The 22,666-nt window shown below is 39.9% G+C and overlaps 1 protein-coding gene across 1 annotated transcript in view; it reads left to right on the forward strand.

The window, feature by feature from the left end:
• Positions 1-5,740: 5,740 nt before the first annotated feature.
• Positions 5,741-22,666, forward strand: part of SHANK2 (SH3 and multiple ankyrin repeat domains 2) — a 330,841-nt gene continuing 313,915 nt past the window's right edge. Inside the window, exons 1-2 of the mRNA XM_017826777.1 lie at positions 5,741-5,767; positions 22,575-22,635. The gene's annotated coding sequence lies outside the window, so the exon portion shown is untranslated. The remainder of the gene's footprint in view (positions 5,768-22,574; positions 22,636-22,666) is intronic.

The raw sequence follows: 22,666 nt of genomic DNA on the forward strand, positions 1-22,666 counted from the left end.
TAGTGGCAATGCTTTTCCCAGTCCCAGATTTGATGGCATATATGAGCTTACATTTATTAAGTATAAGCACCCCCCAGGCATTTGCAATGATTTTCTGCAGTGCCTCCAAACTACAGTGCAACTTTGGTATTTCATTTCTAGCCACAGTTGATTGGTTTAGAAGAATTAAACTGAAAAAAGTAGCAGCTGAATTTAGGTAGGCAGGCTTGAAAACTGGCCATATGCAGCATTATTCCCGCACACCTTTTCCAGGTGTCTTGCTGTAAATTAGAATTAAAAGCTCATGAAGATACATCTGAGAGTCAGGGCCATCTGACAGATTCTTTCATTGGCTGTGACTGGGTTATTTGTGTTTCATTCCACGGCACTCATGCTTTTCCTCTGCTGGTAGGTCCAGAAAATATAATTTTTAGTTTCTTCAGGTTGATTATCCCCTGTCTCTCTTCCAGCTTTTCTCTTTTCCCCCACATTTGTGCTTTTCTGTCTCAGCTGAGATTATTCAAGTTTTCTGTTGAGCTTATGGATTTCTCAGCTGCTGCAGCCCCTGCGTTACTTCTTAGACTCTCCACTTAGAAATATCCCTCTTTCTCACTGTGGGCTGCTCACATCTGGTGGCCAAAACACTTTCTGAGTAGTTTGCATCTTGGAAATAACACTTCTCCTCCTTGCACTGTATTCCTGGAGTGGATGGTCCTGTAGGATGTGCGTCAGGTGAGGTGTCTGTCAGATATCTGGGATGCGAGGAAGGCGGAGGGCTGGGAGCTGTGGTGCTCCTTCTGCAGCTCAGCCCGAAGAAGACAAAGTGAATTATGCAAGAGACTTGATCAAATTTCTTTCTTCAGTTTCATTGGCAGACTTCAGTTTCACAGCTCCTGAGGTCACACTGTTCTGTTTGAGAGTCTGAGGAGCATTTGCAGTGTAACAGAACTGTGAGTTTCCAGAGAAGCCCCTCAGAGCCCCAACATGACGTAGGTTTTCCCATCGAACTAGTTTCTCATTAATTAAAAAAGTATTCACCTTGGATAGCATGAACTCTTTGAGGAGGATAGTGGAGACAAGTTATTTATCTTCAGCCTTTAATCCCTTTTTTTTTTTTGACCTTTGCTTATTTCTTCCATGTTAGTTATTCATGTCTCTTGCATATCCGAAGCATCTTTGCTGGAACCTGCAGGACGATCATTGCTCTATTTTTCTAACTTCTCAATCTTGTCCTAATCAAAAATGTAAATACATGCATAGTGATTTGCATGTCATTAACTTCCAAAAAACACTGTCATGCTAAAATCAATGTTTTTTGGAATCCAGTTTTCCTGCCTGCCTGAGAATTAGCACCTGGAATTCATGAACCAAGAACTCTGAAAATATGAACTGCTTTCAGCACTGCTGTTTACCTTCTTTTTTTCAGTTCGTCCAGGGAAGAACATTAATTTAAAAATAGGGTGGTGGTGATTTTTCTTACCAGTTTCTTTCTTCAGTCTTCATACTTCAACAGAAAGTTTCATTGCTTTTTTTTAAAATTTAACAATGAGTAAAGTTAGCATGGCATAAACTCATTGTACACTCATTTTTCTCAGTGAAAATTCTCAGTGTGACAATTTATGAACACAGCATCTAACACATACCAGGAATTTATGGGAAAATACTTGTGAACAAGAACTTGGAGATTTCAAGGAATACAGGGAAACCAGGAGAAAATAATGTCATTGGGGCAGGGCTGGCAGTGAAGCTGCCCCTGAATTTCGGTTTCCTTGGCACAGAGCTTTGTGTATGAGCTGAAAGATCAGGCTGGGAGCTTGTGTGGAGCAATCAGCAGACAAGGATACGACACGGGCGCTTTGCCAGCAGTTTACATGAGTGACTTTGCTCGTGACAGGGTTGCTGAGAATAAGAATTCCTGGGTTTTCACTTGTGGAGGTGATTGCCACTGACATCTCAGGGATGCTGAGTGTGTGGGTTTGACAGAGTTGTTCTATCTTTAAGAATAAGCAGATGAGATTTAATTCCTGTTAAAAACCCGAGGTCTGAAATGAGTCTTTGATACGCTTCACTTGCCCAGGACTCTGGGCTTGTTTTAATAGGCTGCCTTCAAGTCAGTGAGTCTGTAAGCCGGCTCAGGGTTACTCTGGATCAGATGCCAGAGCCTATAAGGGCTCTCCCTCTCTGAAAGCTCTCACAGTCTTTGAAGACAGGATTATCAACAGTGCTGGAAATGCCCTGTGCTGCTGGAGTGTGTTATACTGTGGTTAGAAATGCACATTCTGCACCCCTGGGTAGCAAACAGAAAGGGCCACTGCTATTGATAATTCAGCGTAGCAACTTTAAAGTGTCTTTTCTTTAAGGAAGGAGGGGAAAACAGTGTGCAACAGTTCTCTTGATGCAAATAAAAGATATACTTCTAAATGGTGAGATAAAATGTAAGGCAAACTGTGGATCAGATTTAAATTCCAACTGTTTTTGAAAAACCATCTTGCTTTCTATGCTGGAACGCATTTAGCTGTGTGATGTCTGAGAAATGGCAGCTGTATTTCCCATTCAGCATTGTTTCTAATGAATTTCTGTATTAAAAGGTGTTAGATCTCTCACTTAGAAAAACACAAACAAACCATTTTTTAAGCAACCATCTAAGTCTTTAGAAACCAGCTGTGTCTCTGATGGAAAGAAGCACAGCATGTTCACTCTTGAGCATGTGTTCTCTTGTTGTAGCATGTGGGAATGTGCACTGGGAGCATCCTTTGAAGATTTTGACAGATGTGCATGGTTGAGCAATAGGATGTTTAGTGAGGGGATGCTCAACTATGCAATAAGTGATGTGCCAGCAACCTTCTTAGAGGCACCAGGGCCTTCATAATTAAATAAAAGAGGCCAGTGGCTATTGTCCTTCCCCAAGGCCAAATGGCACAGCACAGCTCCCTACATGTGCCTGAGATCATTCCCTTCCAAAACAGGGTGGCAGTGACTAGACTAGCTCCTTCCAAAAAGGAGTGGCAGTGGGGGATGGAACTGGGGGTCTCTGAGTTGTGCCCATTCATTCACTGTCTGGAATGAACAGGCAAAAAACCATTCCAGTGAGAGTGCAGGAAATTAAACCACATAAACAATCTCTGACCTGTTTTGTTTATTAGTGAATCTGTAGCTGTGATGTTCAGGACCTATGGCATCATCCCTCTGAAATTATTATTGCACTTTCATGTAGAAGAGGTGGTCATGTATAATTGGCTTAAACCATTTCATTCCTGTGTTTAGACTATAAATATCCCTGCTTTAGGTTTTGGTAACACCCTGATACTTCACTTTGTACACCAGCTCATCATTGCAATTTCACATTCATAGTGCATGAGTGCTTTTGTTTAATTAAAATTTACTGACAAAATATCAACAGAGTGAGTTCTTGACAAAATGTGAGAATTGTAATGAGGGTGCAGTTGTTATGGAAATACAGTTCTGGAACTAGCATCCTTTCAATTACAAACAGAGGATATTTGTCTGAGGGAGTTTTGGAGGTGAACCTTAGGAAAACAGTTAGTTAGTTAAACAGTATTTTTATATTCAACACAGAAACCAGTTAGTTAAATGGTCTTTTTATGTTCAACACTGAGCTTCTGAAGCTATGAAAACAGTAGTTTAAGCTTTAAATTTAATCACCAGAGTATAACAGAGAATATGTTAAATAGTCTTTAATCTAAATGATTATCAAGATACTCCTCCTTTAAGTTATGCTATCATTTCAATATATATATTTTAATCATCCAACTATTCCAGTGAATTTCACCTGTGGATGTAAGAAGAGACTTCGTATCTTGAATAGTTTGTGACTTCTGCAGATCATCCTTTCTCATTGTTGTATCTCAGGAGTTCAGTTTTTTCATTAAGCTGTAAAAGCTGCAGTCAGTCAATTTTCCAGCTGAAGTTCTATGATGTTGACTTAAGTGTGAAAGATTCTTCCCTTCCTGGGAAACATTTTGAAGGTCTTGTCTCAGAATTTTTTAGTAAGAAATCTGGACCAATTGTCTTAGTAGCTTGAGGTGTCACTTGGTTTGTTATACAGAAGCTCCAATCTAATTTTTAACCAAAATCCAGGCTTCAATTAACAAGGCATATAATTAAAGAATTTGAGATCAGACTTTTCTGGGTAAAAAAAGGTGCTTTTGGAATGAGAAAAGCCTGTGCTCAGATCCCATGAACCTCTGGTAAATGAGGGCTGATCACAGAAACTGTGATGTGCAGTAGGTTGGTAGTGAATTTTGTTGATGTTCTTTGTAGGTGTATTTTGAAAGCAGCTTTTCCACTGAAAGAGAGTGATGTGAACAGGGTGTGTCACTGGAAACCATGCTGTGTTTTGGTTAAGTGACATTTTGATTAAAATTGTTGTATATTAACACTTTTCCATTTGATGAAAAATGGAGTGTAATAAAACTTGTGCCCCTTGCCAGCCTCTGGGTTACTCCCAGCTATCTTTACAACTTCCATATCAGAAGGAAGAGGAAATTTTAAACTGGCGGGTAACTGACCTGTGGAAATCTTCCATTGGGCCTTTTAGACCAGCTGCTTTCCACTAAAATTCCCCTTCCAGCATGCCATGGCTGTAGGAAGATCAGTAATTTGGCCAATTATTTTAGTGTACATGCTTGTAGCCATTACTTCTGACAATAGATCTTTATGTACATTATATATGATTCTGGCTGGATGAAACATTATGTCTCTCTTCAATGTTATCTATCCAATTAGACAATATTCTTATAGGACTTGACTTTGGTGTAGTATATTGTTATTAGCTTTGTTATTGGACATTAATAAGACTGCAGAATGATGCTGCCATCAGTGCAGTGGACTGTGCAATATCTGTCCTCTCTAGGAAATATTAAGATAGGATTTTCTGAAGCATATTATAGCCTGAAAAACATAAACAAGATGATACCTGTTCCTACTACTGCCACTCACACATCCTTTGTTACCTGCTGTCTCTTCTTAGAAGTAATAAAAAGAAATGTGTATGTTGCCCAATTAATTTTTTTACCTTGATTTGTGGGAGGTTTTGTATTTTTTTTCAGTAAGAATATATTGTATTAACTCCCAGAAGCTGGAATTTCTGTGGGAGCAACAGAAGTTGCTGTGTATCCAAAGACCTTAATTGAGCTCATTGCCCCTCTCCTATCCTGTTCAGATTATATCTGAAAAAAGATGAAAAGTTTGAAATTAAACAGAATTTTTTTTGGTAGAAGAGCTTGTCTACCTGTCTACTGCAGGGAATAGCAGGTTATAAGCATGTAATTCCTGTTAGGACCAGCAACGTGTGTCAGCTGTGGGTTCCTCAGGGGAGGGATCTGGGTGAGAACTCAAGCAAAGAGATACAGTTCGGGTTTTTTCACTCCTTGTTATAATAGTGAAGCAGGACCAGGAACCAGGACAAAACTGTGGCCTGCACTGAATGGCTTACAGAGCTTTACTGCTTTAAAATACATTTAATTTAGGGTTGGTTTTGTTTTACGTGACTTCAGTGGTTTAAGTGGTGGACAGAGAATGGTCCTTCTGGAAGGCCTTCTTTCCAGGTGGCTCAGTCACCTTGGCAAGGGTGAAACCTGCTGGGGAAGCCATGAGCCCTCAGAAATGTAACGCTTTTCCTGATTTTTGCTTTCAGCCCTGTTACATCCACCTGGATCCACTCTCTCCCCATTGGAAAGTCCAAGACCATCAGGACAGAGAAACGGTCTGCAGACTTGCCCCTGTGGGCACTGGCCACTGAACAGACCACTCCCCTTGTGGGCACAAGGTAAGGTCATCCAGGGGGGCAGAGAGGCTTCTCACAGGAGGGAAAAGCAATCTCAGGATCAGCACTGAACATCCCTCCTGGCCTTTCACCCCACAGAAGTTGTCTTGCACCCGTGGACCCTGTTTTTCCTCTATTTCTTTCCCTTGGCTGTAAGTCAGAGGTACCCCAGTGCTGTCCTCCATGTGGTTACACCATGTGAGGGACAAGAGCTGGTGACAGAGCCAGCTGTCCCTCTCCTCCTGCAGTCTGACCTTAGTTTTGAGGCTTCCTAAGCCTCCCACTGGTGCTGACACTCATTGCATTCCATCTTTGTGGTTTGTCCTCTCATGTCTGCCAGCTCCCCACCCTGGAACTGAGGTGTTATCTGTGGCAATCTGTGTTATCTGGGCTGTTATCTGTGGCAAATACCACAAGCATGACCTGCAAAACTCAACTGAACCCACCTTTTTTCATGTGCTGAAAAAGTGTTACAGAAGAAAAACACGCTGCTTTTTTTTTTTTTTAATATGCTCCTGCTACCTGAACCAGAAAAGTGTGCATCACCTTACCATCGGCATACTTTTTAACTTTTTACTTTTTAGTAGTGAAGATGACCCTAAATAAATATTTGGAAATGTTATCATGGAACAACTTTTGACAAACGGTGCTTTTTACTCTGGTTTTTCCACTTTTACAGTTAGGTTTGAAAAGTAATGTTTTTGTGTCACTGTGAATGCCACTTGTCAGTCAAGTAAAATGAGTGCGCAGAATAAAGCCATGTGAAATTTTTAGACATTTTAGCATTCTTCTTATGCTTCAAAGCAGAAAAGAGAAAAAGGAGCCTTTTTTAAAGCTCAACTGAAAACTTAAAGATTTTGTTGAAGTTTTCTCTCCTGTGGTAATCCACCTGTTTGATATGACTTTTGTCAACAAAGCTGGACTAAAACTTTGAGGATTACTTTGAAACCTTCCTCACATGAGACTTCAGATTGACTAAGAAGGTATAAAATTTCATGAAATTAAACTCATCAAACTACTTATTGCTTCCCTTTTTGCAAAGTTCCCTTACTTGCCAAACTAGATGGGACAAAAATACAGTGCCAGTTACTCTGAATGCAGGAGTTTAGCTCTTGGTAACACACTTCTAGGAGAAAACGCATATGGACTTCTTTTGGTACAGTTTACTCATGCTTATGTTTTTTATTCAGAGTGACAGAATGTTGTGCAGTACAAAATGACATGTGTAGTAATATATTCATTATACTGATATTTATTGATACCTAAGAGTCTATAATTTTAAACCTAAACTGGAAATAATGTCCTGCTGAGATCCTCAGATATCAGCATTTCCTTGCTGGTCATCTGGAAGTGTGAAATGGTCCTGTGAAGTGTAGTCTAATTAATGGATTTTGGTAATTTATACTGCATATCAGTGTAATCATTACCCCAAGCCTTACTCTGCCATGTTGTTGCAATTGTTGGTTTTATTTGTTTCCCTCTTAGCATTTGGCTACAGCTGAACTGTTTATAAAATTACTGTTCAGTATTTCAGCTTCTCTCCAGTCAACTCTTATTTTGAAAATGGCTTTTTCATGTCTCTCACTCTTTTTTAAAATTAAAATCCTACTTGAACCAGATGGTAGTTTTAGCTTTTCACTTTTGAACTTGGATTTTTTTCCCCTTTTCTTTTATTTTTTTGTAAGCAGTTTATTATATTTTAATCTCTCAGTAAGTAGCTACAGATTATAATATTTTTAAAAGTTTGTAGAATGAGAAGCACCAGATAATAATTCAACTGGTGACCCAAAAAGAGAACAAGATTACTTGTTTTCTAGACCTTAATTTATATGCCAGTTGATTGAGATAAGGACTTCAGACCTCCATATTACATCTTTGCTTGAGTAATACAGACATTTTGCAGTGGTGGAATCAGATCCACAGATTCAAACCAACAAGAAAATGAAGGGAAATATGAAAATGAACAAATATTAATTTAAATCCTTCTTTAGACCTTTTTCCACTGTGTCTGTGGAGTCACATCAGTGGGAAAACTTGGGTCCCCTTGGGTACTTGTAGCTGATGCAAGTTCCTGATTTCCTAAACATCTTATGTTTCAGTGTGCTCAGTTCACACAGATTAATTTCATCAGTTTCTCACAAACTATAGACAAATGTTGCATTGATAGTTGCAAATCTATACAAAAATGCTTGTGCTTCAGAACACCTGGAGGTGTTAAACAGGTTCTGTGGGGAACAGAGGGTTTGCCTTGAAACCTGTCTGCCTGTAAACTAAAAATGGAATGTAAAAAACCCAAACCAAACCAGAGCTGGAGAAAGTAATCAGTATATACAGTCCTGCTGTAAAATATGGGCATCATTTTGCTGCTTCAAACCATGGCAGTGTTCCATATAAATGAATTAATAAACTCCCATGAGATATTTGAATACTATCATGCATTTAGAAAAACATTCACGTAACCACTGAAGAGAGTTTATTAGGTAACCAGAAATACTGGCTGAAGGAAAACCCAACAATTTTTACATTTGTGGTTCATACAAGTAAGACATACCTGTTGGCTTATACCTAAGTGTATTTTATCTTGCTTAGGGACAGAGAGTGAACTAAACACCTTCTTGATGTCTTTTTGGATCCTAATCTGCCTGATATTTGGTCTGACTGAAGTGGTCATTTAAAAACTTTCAGGTACATTGTTTATGAAGCTGAGAAAGTGTAATTGAATTTATATTTTCCTAAAGAAATTTCTTCTCTGAATGTTAACCCTATTTTTTTCTACTGATGACATTCAGTTAATAATTTCCACCAAAATTTCTACATTACTTTACTTGTGTTTGAGGACAACCAAAAATCACTTGTTTATTAGTGTAAAGCATTTTGCTAAAAGAACATGTAGTTCTGTCCAGGGAGGGTGTAAATTCCTGCTCTGATTTCTGGATGTGGATCATTTAATTAATGGGCTGTCTGATAATGTGGTCACACCTTTAAGTCAGGCTTTCTTAAAAAGGACAGAGTGTAACAAATTCCTGGCAGCCTCACTGAAGTATAACACTTTCAGAAGTCACTAAGCCAGTTAAGAAATATCCAAGGTGCACTGATCAGTTGTTTAGTCAGTTAATGCCAACAGGATGTCGGTGTTCCCTGGCTGGGAACATTCGCAGATGGTGGGATCGGTGGTATTGTCACTTCTGGCAATATATAAAACTCACTGGAACTCTTGAAATTACCTTTCTGTGTGGTTCTCTTCCATTGTGAAAGAATGTGTTGCCCCAAGGACTGTTCAGTGAGGTCTCCTAAACGTCATCATTAAGGTGGTGCTTAGGTTTCTGTAAAGAAAAGAGTGTGGTGGCCTAAGGACAGTTGTGAAAAGGTTGAAAAGAAATCTGTTTCAAACGATCCCAAAATCAGGCATTAGTAAGGTACAAGGTTTTTGTGTCGTACATTTAAACTCCATATAAGAGCAGGATGCAGAAGAGTTTCTGCTTGCTGACTTTTTTTTTTAGTTCCACCAAAGTAAATGTTATTTCAGTTCTGCTGGCATACTCCTGAATAGAATCATAGAATCATAGAATCAGACGGGTTGGAAAGGACCTCTGAGATCATCAAGTCCAACCCTTGATCCACTACCACCACAGTTGCTAGACCATGGCACTAAGTGCCACGTCCAGCCTCATCTTAAAAACCTCCAGGGACAGAGAATCCATCACTTCCCTGGGCAGCCCATTCCAATGGCTGATTACTCTCTCTGTAAAGAATTTCTTTCTAATATCCAACCTAAACCTCCCCTGGCACAGCTTAAGGCCATGCCCTCTTGTCCTACTGCTGATTGCCTGGGAGAAGAGACTAACCCCCACCTGGCCACAACCTCCTGTCAGGGAGTTGTAGAGAGCGATGAGGTCTCCCCTGAGCCTTCTCTTCTCAAGGCTAAACAACCCCAGCTCCCTCAGCCTCTCCTCACAGGACTTGTGTTCAAGTCCCTTCACCAGCCTCGTTGCCCTTCTCTGCACCTGCTCCAGCCCCTCAATGTCTTTCCTGAACTGAGGGGCCCAGAACTGGACACAGCACTCCAGGTGAGGCCTCACCAGCACTGAGTACAGGGGAAGAATCACCTCCCTGGTCCTGCTGCCACACTGTTCCTGATCCAGGCCAGGATGCCATTGGCCTTCTTGGCCACCTGGGCACACTGCTGGCTCCTGTTCAGCTTCCTGTCAATCAAAACTCCCAGGTCCCTCCCTGCCTGGCTGCTCTCCAGCCACTCTATCCCCAGCCTGTAGCACTGCAGGGGGTTGTTGTGGCCAAAGTGCAGGACCCGGCACTTGGCCTTGTTGAACCTCATCCCGTTGGAACCAGCACAACTCTCCAACCTGTCCAGGTCCCTCTACAGAAAGGAAGCTGCAAAGGGAAAAACCAAAAAACCCTCTGATTTTACCTGCTCTGTGTTTCATTTCCTATTTCTTGGTTTGCATTCCAGAGATTGCTGTTGTAAATGTCACTGGTGGCCATAGGATAAGGGAAGTGTAACGGAGCAGAGCCTTTGGTGAAAGTTTTCTCCCTTTCTCAGCACAAATTAAACAGGCAATGAAAAGCAGAGGTTGTAAAATCCTTCAGGCCAGGCAAGGGGAAGGACAGGGCAGCTGTCACTCGGGGATGGGTGTGGGTGGAAAGAATAGGACTGGTTCCCTGGCAGAAGGACTCAAAAGAGAAATGAAGCTGCAAGTCAAACATTTATCATCCTTCACTCTTTTTGGGCTTATTCTGACTTAAACTGTGCAAGGAGAAAAGGTGGTGTGAGGTCTAGGACACTGGTTGTAGGGATTGTCACAATCCTGTCCCTTAATAATCAACAATTCTAGTGTGTTGTAAGTGTAGGGTTGAACAGAGGTGATGAGTGTTGTAATAGGGTGTCAGGTTATATAGGTTTGAGATGACAAGGAAAATAATTTATTTGAGGTTTGAGAGAAGTATAGACAAAAGTTTGGAAGTTACATCAGAACCATGGAATGACAACATTCTGATACCACTGTGTGGTCCCTCTGCAGCAAAAGGCCACACAGGGTTGTCAGTAACATTGTTTAAAGCAGTTTATAAAGAGCAGTCAATGTGAGTGAAAGTTGTTCTGTTTTTTTGAAAATCTATATTGGATGAGTATGTGATGCTTGAGGAAAGACTTTCACAATATGCCCCATTGTGGCCTCTGGGGGTTGGAGTTTCAGGGGGTTTGTTTAAAGCTCAGTAGTGTAGCCTGTGTGCAGAACAGTTCCTTGGTGAACTCAGGTTGGTACATGATTTGCTTTTGCAGGGTTTTGGGTACCTGTGTGTCAGCTCTGCCCTGGGGGGTGTGGATTGCATATCAGTATCTGCTGTTTCAGGATATACAAGTTTAATTTCAAAGAATGTTTTAAAAACTTTTCAGAGATCTACATTGTGTTAGGCATGAACAAGTATGTCCTGGGAAGAGAACCGAGGGCATAGTTTTTCTCCTGTGTAAAAAATTAGTGTGACTTAATTCTTAACCAGTGTATATCTCTGCATCTCATGAAGGATGTAGTGGAGTTGGATGAGATATAAAGGGAGAATAAAGGAGCCGTGACTTCAGTTTGGAGAGGAGAAGGCTGAGTGCAAAGGAATGGAGGTTTTCAAAACCATGAAGGTGGTGGATTAAGTTGGGAACTGTTGTTCATTGAGTTCTGCAACGCGAGAGCTAAAAATTGAATTTTTTAGTTGAAACTGGTAAATTGGTTTAAAACAGATAAAGTACATTTTTGTACTGTATGGGCTTTGTTGAGTGTGACTACCAAGATGAAACTTATGAAGAGGGTCAGAGTCTTCTTGGAACAATGCAAAAAGATTTCCACTAGTGCTCTCTGAACCACTACACCTTTATACTGTTGAACTGGGGAGTGTGTCGACCTCAGCCTTGCAGTTCGTTGCTCAGGGTGGTAAGAAAACCTAATCAAAGCTGGCAACAAAGCACTGCCAGCATGATGGTTGTTGGAAGGCACTAAGGAATTGAGTTTTATTTGGAGAGAAGAGAAACTGATTTTTTTTTGCCCTCTATGAAGCCATGCCTGGATGGTTAGCAGGTTTTCAGAGCTTCTAGCAACTCCAGAAGTAAACCTTAGTGTACCCCTTAATAGAAAACATTGCATTTCACCTGGGACTTGGACTGATAATGTTGTGTTTTAATCTATTCAAAATATTGTTTGCAAATGGAATGATAGATAATGAGCAGAAATATCCAATTTGCTAATTAAGTTGCTAACAGGTTATTACCAACTGATTCTGTTTGCCCTTAGTGATGATACGTATTTTGGGTTAGTTGCTATTGTCAATATTAATGAGGCACAGAAGATACTCATCTGATCTGTCCTCTGAAGGGTCTTCCAGTTTTTCTGGGATTTGTGATGTTACAGTGTTCATAACAGCAATAAGAAAGTATAATCATATGACTTGTTGGAGCTGAGATGCTGTGTGACATCCCCTCACACCACATGGCTATCGAGGAGGGTGGAGGTGGGAGATGGAGACACACAGACAAGATTTGCAGTGCCAGGTATGGCCAAACTGGACCCTTTCAAGACAGGGTAAAAGTAGGGCCAGGACCTGCATTTCACATATTTGTGACATGATTTAATATCTTTGATTTTGTTCTTTATTTCTTTCCTAATATTCTTGTGTAAAACTGACATTTGCAAAATACTGTCTTTCTTGAATGGCATTAATTAGCTCAACTTCAATTGCTGTGTGTTTAGGATTGGTTTTGCCCCTGTCACTTCATATTAATCAACTTTATATTCTATCTTCTATTTTCTTACCCAGTCATCACTTTCTCCTGCTGTTCCCTGCTGCCAGCTTCTTTCCTCCCTTTGGATTTCTCCTAGGCCCTGTTGAAAGTTAAGCTGGAAACACTCAGAGAGTGATGTAAGTTTTGGTATTTGATGCAGCTCCGCAGACAACTTGTGGTTCTTTCCCTGGAGGGGTAGCTTTTGGGAATCCCCAAGCTCAGAATGGTTGTAGTACTCTGTGCATTAATGCCAACAGTGGCTTTTACAGCTATTTTGTACCTTCCTGCTTTTATTTATTTATTTCACATAACCAGAAAAGCGCACACTGTCACCTGGAGGTTAAAGAATTGCTTAGTGGAAGCCAGATACATCTTTCAGCAAATGAGTGGTTTATATTTCACACTCACCAATGTGCTCTTTGCAGTTCTACTACTTTTTTTTTTCCTTTCCCCTCCCCGCCCCCTCCCCCCGTGGTGCACCTTGGAATTGTATCTCGGGTCAGGGTGACATTGTGTAGCATTAGCTTTGCTTAATTCCTGACAGACACACACCTTGTCTTTTCAGGATGAGGAAGGGAAGTGTTTCTGACTGAGGCTGCATATGAATAAAAATACTGTTTTTCAAGGTAACAGTCACTCAAACAGAAGCTGCAACTCTATGAATATTTGAATTCACTTAACAGTCTTTGGGGCATATTAACATTTATTTTTTCAGCATGGAATGCCAGTTCTCCACACAGCAATCTACATATTTGTAGGGCTGGTCTAGGGCTGGACACTCTTAGTAGCCGAGTGTCTTTTTATAAGTGTGTATGGCTTTTTCAATGCCTCAATTTTGGGGGATAAATTTTCTTAGTATTGTATTATTTCATAGTATTTGTGGTGTTAAGCAAACTGCTTTGTGGATAACAAAACTAGGTCATATGTTTAGGACAAGACTGACTAACATGTTTATTGGCTGAGAAAACCAGGGAAGGGAACAAACTGTGACTAGAAGAAACTCAGGACAAAGGGCAGAGTGACCCGTATTTGAAAGCTGGAGAAAAATGTATGTGCTTTCTTTAATTGTATTTACACTTTGTATATTCTACACAGAGCCAAGTTTGAAAAAATTGAAGACCTTAAATTACATTGACGCTGTGAGTAAGGATAAGTGCTGAATAAATCCCCTGTGGAAAGAATAGTTGATATTCTATTCAATAGATCTTTACCGGAAAATCCAAACAAATAAATTGATGCCTGGTGTAACACTGTTTCTTGCAATATGTTATGGGAGCAAGGAATTTATATTCTTGGCTCAGATGCTTTGTTGATATTAATAAATGAAGGTCCACTAATGTGCTAAATACCTTTATGGTGATTCAGGGAAGGGAGAGCGCTTTTCACTTCTCCACAGAACCCAGGTCATCAACCTTAAATTCAATATTTGGATAATAAATGGGCCAAGTCATTATGTGTGGTATACATATAACTAGGAAAAAGCCAAACTAGGCTTTTTTTGAGAAAACGATTGCAATCCACTTGGAGGTACAGCTACACAGCGGGGAGGTGGATGGGGACAAAGCGGCCTGACAGAACCCAGAGCCAGTACAACAAACAGCCTTATTGCAGAGAGTAAAACCACTGCATCACTGGCACACCAGTCCAGATCTCATGTCTTAGGACTGGACGTGTCATGCAAACACAGGTGACACTCTCAGAGTTGATGTGTTTTGTGAGGGGCAGTCAACATGACACTGCTGTGGCTCATGGATGCTCAGCTGGAGACAGCTCAAGTCAAGTGTCCTTTCCATAAAATGTCAGGAGCTGACTTCTTAGGGGCTTCTTTTCCTGTGTAATTCTTCTGTAATGAAAATTTCCGTGTATTTTCAGCAAAGGTAAATAAGCGTTGCATAATTTGGTTGATTGGCGTGGGGTTTTATTTGCCTGGCTTGAGAACTCCAGTAGGATTTGTGTACATCTGTCAATTTTATTCTCTTTTCTCCCATCCCTTTATCAGAGATGTGTTTGCCTGGGAGCAGTGACTTCCCTGGGGGTGGTGGGTAGTTAACGTGACTCAAAATTTATACCTGATTTTTTTGAACTCGGATTGTGATCTTAATGCATTGCTTGCATGTGCTTAAATGTGCAGAAAAGGCTTATGAATTTCTAAGTTGTGGAAGCTTTTATATTCTTCCTTTTGTTGTGCTTCCAGTTTCATTGAACCTTGGTTGTTGCTATAAGGGAAAGAAGAGAATCCTGTCTGAACTATCCATTTAAAAGGCTATGCAATGTCAGTACAGATGCCTCAAATCTGCTCCCACTCTACATATCTGCTGCGTTAAAGCACATAAATCAGTTGTAATATGAGCCTAATCTTATTAAATATTGTCCAATGTATATGGAGATAATCCCATTTAGCTCAAAAATTCATGGTAATGTTTTGGTACTTGCTGTGTCTACTTTAAGTTTCTGTAAACTGTTCTCGTGTTATAAGGCTCATGTTTCCTTGTGGTTTTATTTCCTCACTGGTTCCCTTCCAGCTCACCACAAGTAAATCCAGGGCTGGATTAGGAATCTATGTCCCAGATCTTATTGGAGTCTTCCTGAAATCTGCTACAAGGAAAGCGTCACACCCTACACCTTTAAAGGGCATCCTTCCCTGTACTGTCTCAATGGAATAAAGAAAATGTACCCCTGGTGATATGGGAGAAGCCGAACAACCTGTATTTTGAGAGGCAACACACATAATTTTTTGTGTTTTTCACTTTCTGTTGCTTATTTTCCTTGTAATTTTCTCCATGAAGAGACTGCTGTGCACCGTCAGATTAATTAAGCCTGATGAGTTTCTTGAGATCACATGTCTACAGCTCTTAACCTTTGTGGTTTGTTGTGTTCATGGTGACTTACTTGCTAAACCTTAATGAAATTTTAAATTAGCACCTATGTTTTCTTTATTATTGAGATGATTGTCATGGTGCTTTTACTAAGAACAGTTTAATCTTCCACGACAGGTTGGTATAATTATTTGAAAAGTATTTGACATATATTACACTTTATCGTACATTTCTATGTCCTTTAAATAGTGCTAGTGTGATATAAACTGATTTATTCCCTTTGATAACGGCAAATGTTTTTATTAAGAGAATTTTTAACCCAACCCCCCACATACTAACAATCCTGTCCACTTAGACCAACCTAAATGTGGTACAGATTGGGAATGGATTGACCTGTGTGTTCGCTCCAGTGGAGCTGCAGGCAGGACCTGGCAGTGGAATAATTCAGCTGTGGGCAGGTCGTCCCTGCACAGGTCAGCCTGGTTTCTCTCCCTTTCATTATTCCATCTTTCATCTCTCTTCACTTAGTGTAGCTCAGCTAGCAAAGTTAATAGATTCCCATCTTTCATGGAAATTCCTGTCTTTAAGAGGATGATAAAGAAACAGAGGCTGCAGCTGCCCTGAATTGTGATTTATAAGTGGGGGCAATGATCTCCCTCCTGCTGTCACAAGTGACAAGTGTTTCCACAATGCAGCAGTGATTGTTGAGATGGGACATGTAAATAAAACAGAGCTGTCTGGGCTGCTAAACACAGCAAACATGGCACTCTGCTCTTGGGAGGGGATTCAGACTCTTTCTTCCTTCTAGGTAACTGGAATCTGTGCATTCATCCACTTCTTGGAAATAGATCTCTTTGGTCAACAGCTGGTAACATTTACAACCCTTTGAAAGTGCTGAATTCTAAAAACCCAAGCCTTTGTTTGCTGAATACAATCAATAGGTTTTCCTTTGTGATCTAAGGCTCAAAATCCAGCTATGGGATAGGTAGAAAATGGGTGTAAATCTTCCTTTGAATCACAAAGTTCTCCACCACTCACAGAACAAAAGACTAGAAAATTTGCAGAGCAAAATTTAGGGTTGAATTCATTGAGTTGGACAGATCTGATGAGTTACATGAAAAATTACATCCAGGGTGAGCACCTCCTGGCTCTTGGAAAAGCTTTTATTATTTAATACGTGTCATGGATTTTTGCACTGTTTGGGAAATGAAATAATTATGAGCCATGAACTGAGGATGGCACATTTTTCTTTCATCACTGATTGCTGATAATTTGCAGCAGTACTTATTACTTTAATTATATTGCCATTTTATGTTTAGATAAGCATAGGAAGGAGGTATTTTTCTTTCCATATGTGAACATTTTTTAAACCTACTACGATCAGGCAACCAAAATGGAAGATCAGATGTTAGACCTATTTAGAATGAAATAATTCTTTATATATAGGCTTTTCTAATATGGGTCTTCACAAACTGTTTTGGAGTGGAAATGTTTAATTTTAGAAATGCTGAACACAGGCATTGAATAGGTTGCACATAAACTATTAGCAAGACATCCAGATACTTTTGGGGGAATGAAAATGATTGTTGGCTGTGAACATTTTATTCTTGAACTTGAATTTAATGTTTAGCCAGAGTTGCAGTTGCTTTAGTAGCGAAGAACCATCCTCTAATGAACTGCCAGGTGTACAAATTGCCTCATGTGGTCTCTTCCTATTTGAATTCTCCTTAGTTGATGACATGTTCCAGGGCCTCAAGAATCCTCATCATACAAATTAAACCATGCTTTGCTTCAGGTGATTCTCAGTCCAAGTGCTATTTAAATACTTTGCAAGCCCTTCTGATCCTGACTATTCAGTGTTTGCCCTACAGAGACCTTTTTAAGGAAGGTTATACCACCCTAAGTAATCTGTTAGAGAAGACAAGAGTGGTATGATCTGAATTTGGGGCTGTCCCACTTTATGAGAGAAATCAAGAAAACTCCTGCCATGAGGGTTCCTGCTGTGGCTCCTGTACTTGGGAAATCTCTGGCGTAAAGCAGCACAGTGACATGTTGGATTAAGAGTTCTGCAAGACTGTTTGCGCAGCAGGACTGCCCAGCAGCATTTCGAAGGATTTCTAACTGTTACAGTGCTTGTCCCATTTAAAGCCCTAGACTATTTGTTTTCTGCTTAAAAGTGGGATATTCTTGTATGACAGACCAGAATTCTGCGTAATTTGGATCAGATAGTTACATTCAGCTTATTTTGAGATAGTAAAGCTTATGAGTTTACTTGTGAGTTGCTGTACTCCACATTTATTCAGGCTGATCAAACTGCTATAGCAAATATGTAGAATCCTAACTCCTGCTGTCACAAGAAGGAAAAGGTCATAATCTTCATAAACTTTGCACCTTGTCTTCCCTCCTCCTCCAAATCTAGGGAATTGGAAGAAGCCATTTTGTGCCTGAGTGGGAAACAGTGGCTGAGAGATCCCTCCTGTACCTCTGCTTTGCATTTTTGTGGAACATCCCTGTTTTAGTGCTAATTTGTCTCATTTTAGCATATTCTGGTGGACAGACTCTTGATGCTGCTTTTTTTCTGTGTCAAGTGTCTTCAAAGAGCTGAAGTGTGGGACTATGGAGATTCTCTGTCTTTAATGTATATGAAATTAAGAGTACACATTTATATTGTCTGGATTTGAACAGGAATTAAATTTTGTTTGGTTTTTTGGTTGTTGTTTTGGGGTTTTTTGTTTTTTTTTGGTTTTTTGTTTTTTGCTGCTGGCATGAATTTGCTGCCATAAGCAGTGAATAATCTGAAGCTACAAAGCATCTGGCATTTTTGAAGACCATTCTTTGCTACCACACAATATACAGGCATTTAAGCCATTATGTTTAGGCTGCTGAAGAAAAAAAGATGACAGTAGTTGAGCATAGCAAAAAATTAAGAGAGTCACAAATATGTGAATTCATTCCAGTAAGTGTTTGAGCAGCTGTAGATTTGGTATTTATTCTGAAAGGGTCCATGTGGAGTTCTTTCTATTCTGAATTTTAAATATATGCCCAAATATAGTGTCTCCTGATGTATAAAATAACTATTTTTCCACTTCCTTGAACTGTTTTCCTGATTCTTTCACATTTCCACCTCATGACCAGACTTTGTTTGCTCTGGCTTTATATAATGGCAGGATTAGCTGATAGGAGTCTCTCAAAATCTCAGATAGCTCTTCTCTTGCTACATTCATTTTTCAGCTCCTTGCTTTGTTCTTTGCTAGTCTGGAATTAAATCAAGTTTGCTTGTTATGTCTCTCCCAGGCAGGATTTGAATCCATCATGTCCATATGTGCTTGGTCCTAGTACTTACCTCATTTCAGCTCTAGTTTAACTTGGGGACAAGTGCAGAATTCAATGTGTGTGTTTGGGGACTGTTAGTATTAAAGACATCTGGAAGTCTCTGAGTATTACTAAACTAATGGACTGCCTGGAGCTTTACAGTGCAAAGTGCCTTCAGCTACCTATAAATTATATGAGTATACTGTTAAAGCAGCAGTTGGTACTTTAATGCATCATAACTGCCCTGCTTTAGCAGTTTTTTTACTGAACTAGGTTGTGTAAATTATTCTCTAATCATGTGAACTCTGTTGGTATTCATGTTTTGTAGACATCACATATAAATTACCTTTGATTTCAGAGGCATATGTGCTAATAAGAGGGTCTTCATGGTTGATGACATCTTTGTGTACATGAAAATAGAGAAAACAGGGTGCTGTGGTAGCATTAAGGGTTGTTTGTGTTCAGAAAAGTTAAGGTTAAATTAATGACATTTGTTGTTTGGAGTTGTATTAATTAAAATGTGCTAATCCTGTCATTGGATGCTCCCAAATGCTTCATTTTTGGGTGTTTCAGCGTATCCATTTTCTGTGCCATCCTCATGAATGTACAGAGATGGGGATTTCTCCGTGGCTGTGCAGGCATCTGTGCTGCTTGGTCAGCTGGGAGACACAAACTGGGAATGCTCCGGCATTGAAGTAGTGTGAAGAAGTTATGCAGAAATATTCACTCGAGTTTGCCAGTAGGGTTGTATGGTTTTTGTTGACTCATGTTTGTGTGAGTCAGAATAAATGCATGTTTGTATAGGCATGACTTGTCTACTCAGTAGTAGAATTTACTTGAGCTTTGCTGGTTTTATTTAGTCACTTTTACTTTTCTAGATGTGCACGTGGCATAGAGAAACACCCACAAACAAGGTTAAATCCCTGTTTAGAAAACTCCTTAAACATGTTGCCATGAAAAAAAAAAAGGATGCAAAAATCTCAACATTTTAATTCCGTTTGTTCAAATTTGTACTAATACTGGAACATTTCTTACTTTGGGAAAAGATTTGACCTGTGTCCTTTTGGGAATGTTCATTCTGCAGCACAGTGGCACAGCAAGGGCTTTCCTCCAGCAGTGGCAGCAGCTGGGTTTGGGAGGCAGTGTCCTGTTTAATTCACCGAGGGGGAAAAAGAGCAGGAATAAGGAGCTGAGGAGAGAGAGAGGACTATAAATACTGCCTGGCTGCAGCTCTGCTACTCCCTGAACCAAGTTGCTATTGCTACAGTGTACACTGCAAAAATGTCACATCTCCTCACTGTGCAGCACTGAATGGTGTGGAAATAGCCAACTGCACCCCTTGCCTCTGCTTTCACTTGGACTTACAGTTTGGGTTTTGTAGTTTTACAGTTTGGGGTTTTATAGTTTTACAGATTGGGGTTTTATAGATTAATTTGATAAAGAAAATGTGACTTATGTGACTCTCCTCCTTATCCATCTCCTCCTACTTTAAAATGGCTCTTGAATTTACTGTTCAACTTCCACTAAATTTTCTATAGGAACAGAAACTTTCGAAGGTGTTACATTCCCACAAAGGTGTTAAAAATGGGAGATTTGGTGTAGGAGAGGCCCACACTGGAGCTCCCAAAAAGGAAAAACATGTTGCCTGTTGTGTTTGGTGTCTCCTCAGGGATGAGCCCGTGCAGGGCTGTGTTCTCTTGTCCAGCCATTCATGAAAGCCACGTCTGGAAGGGAAACCTGTTGCAGTAGGATGTGCAAGTAACCAGGGATTTCATAACACAGACATTTATTTAGGGATGCATCAGAAGCTCTGAGATAAAGAGAAGCTTCTGCTCCACTGATCCTGAGCTTGAGGAGCTGGAAAAACAGAATCTGGGAGGGGATTGAGTTTTTGTCTGCCAGAAGGGAGGACAGTTGCTCACTCTTCCAACGACGGTGTCTTCACTGTGTAACCTCACCCAGCCTCATTAAGAAGCCAGGATTGGCACCATTTTTTTATTTTCTACGAATTTCCAATACACAAACACCCTTATTAAGAGAAATTTTCCCTGGTCTTGGCAAAGAAGAGGTTTTTCAAGTTGATTTTCTTATCCTTAGGATTGGCTCTAGAGAGCACAGTGAAAAAGAAGTTAACATCCAAAATGCAAAATGGGTAATTTCTGTAAAGAGGAGAATTTGGCCTCCACAGAGAACAAACTGATGGCATTCTCCTCTCTTCCACAGTGACATGCAAAAATTCCCTGCAATGAATTCCTATCTGTAGCTTTTATTTATGGGGAATTTTTAGTAGCTGAATGTTTAACATTTATGTTGCTGTTGTTAATTTGGTTGTTTACAAACAAAATCCAAAAATATTTGCTGTTGCTCTGGTCATACCTTTAGTAAATCTTAGCAATATTTATCCTAAGCTGACCAAGGTATAAATCTTTCCTAAAGCCAACAAAACCTGGTTTTGGAGTATGTTGAGCTGATGTGTCAGCATTTGAGAGCAATTTTGGCAAGTTTCATCTCTGATTGATATATCCAGTCCCAAGTAATTCCTCCTCTGTCTGGATCCATTTAGAAACTGAAAGCTAGTGCCTGTAAAAGAGATGGTTCAGAAGTGGAAGCAGTTTTTCCCATCCCAAAGATTATGAAATCTGTTAGTTTGATTTATTTTGCTTTACTTTTAGTCTGCTGCCTTCTTTCCTTGTATGGATTCTGAGTTTTGCCTGGTGAGAAACAGCTGATGAACTTTCTTACCGCCCTTTCTTGTAACCTTAATGATAGTGGAGTTCACATTTACATCTCCCACTCCAAAAATGCAAAACCTACCAAGTTTAATGTCAAATGCAGCTGACATTGGTAAAAAATACAGTAGTTCAGTGTGGGAAATGTCCTTCAATAGCTTTTTTTTTTTGTTGCTTCTGTAAGACAGTTGTACAGAATTATGCAGGTGCTGAAGACAGATTTGCAAGTATTTTCTTCCTATTCCAAACATTTTGAATAGCTATGTTTATTTTTAGTAAAATACGTCAAAGTCTAGCTTTACTTAAAATAAAGTGTCTAAAAGAGAGTGCCTGTTTAGACCTCTTATTGTGCTTAGAAGTAAAAGATGTAACATGATCTAGTTGTATTTTTTTGTGGAGTATTTTACACCAGACTACCCCAAAAAGTAAAAAAAGGTTTGTCAAACTTGCTTTTGCAATGGAAATCTCTGGATTTTCCCTTCCATTTATATCTGTAAAAGGAGGAAATATATAACAGGGAGGAATTTTTTCAGCATGAGCTTCTACCCATCAGTGAAGACATTAAAATTTGAATCAAGTCATGCACTTCAGGGATAGAAGTTATTTGGATGTAGACTATGCCTGCTGATCCAGGAGCTGGACTGGCATGTCTGATGATTTGGGGAATCCCTTTGGAGGCCTGGAAAAAGCAAACCCTAATCTCTGGATGTCAGCTGGACTTGGGGAAAAACCAAGCATCTTGCTGCTCAAATTTGGGTTGTTCACCAGCTACACATTTCTGGGATGCTCAGTGTTCTGCCAAGACTTAAATCAAGGGAAGATGTCAGTGGGAAACAGCAGAGCATCGTCTTTCACCTTCTGTCAGATCTGGCCTGAAATTATGTCTTTCTTGATAACCCAAAGAGCTTATTTTTGTCTTAGTACTGACTTCATGCTGCCAGAAGCACTCTGGAGTGAGTGAAGTCACATCAGGCTCTGCCCTTGCAAGGCTCTCCATAGTATTTTTGTTACAGCATGATGAATATGTTGAAAATTTCCAATATTATAAACTTCTTTTCTCTCTCCCATCAAAATCTTCATGCCTGCGTTATTGTTTTTAAATAGGGTGGCCATTAGGTTGCTTCATTTCTTTCTACACGTGTAAATCTTTACATCTTTCTGTGTTTCTACAGGAATCTGAGATGAGGGTGAACTAGATTCTGATGATCATCTTGCTGTCACCTGTATTGACAGGTAAGTGTGCCAAACTAATTTTGTAATGAAA

The sequence above is a fragment of the Lepidothrix coronata genome, unplaced genomic scaffold (genome assembly GCF_001604755.1).
Source record: "Lepidothrix coronata isolate B3197 unplaced genomic scaffold, Lepidothrix_coronata-1.0 Scaffold130, whole genome shotgun sequence".
NCBI lineage: Eukaryota > Metazoa > Chordata > Aves > Passeriformes > Pipridae > Lepidothrix > Lepidothrix coronata.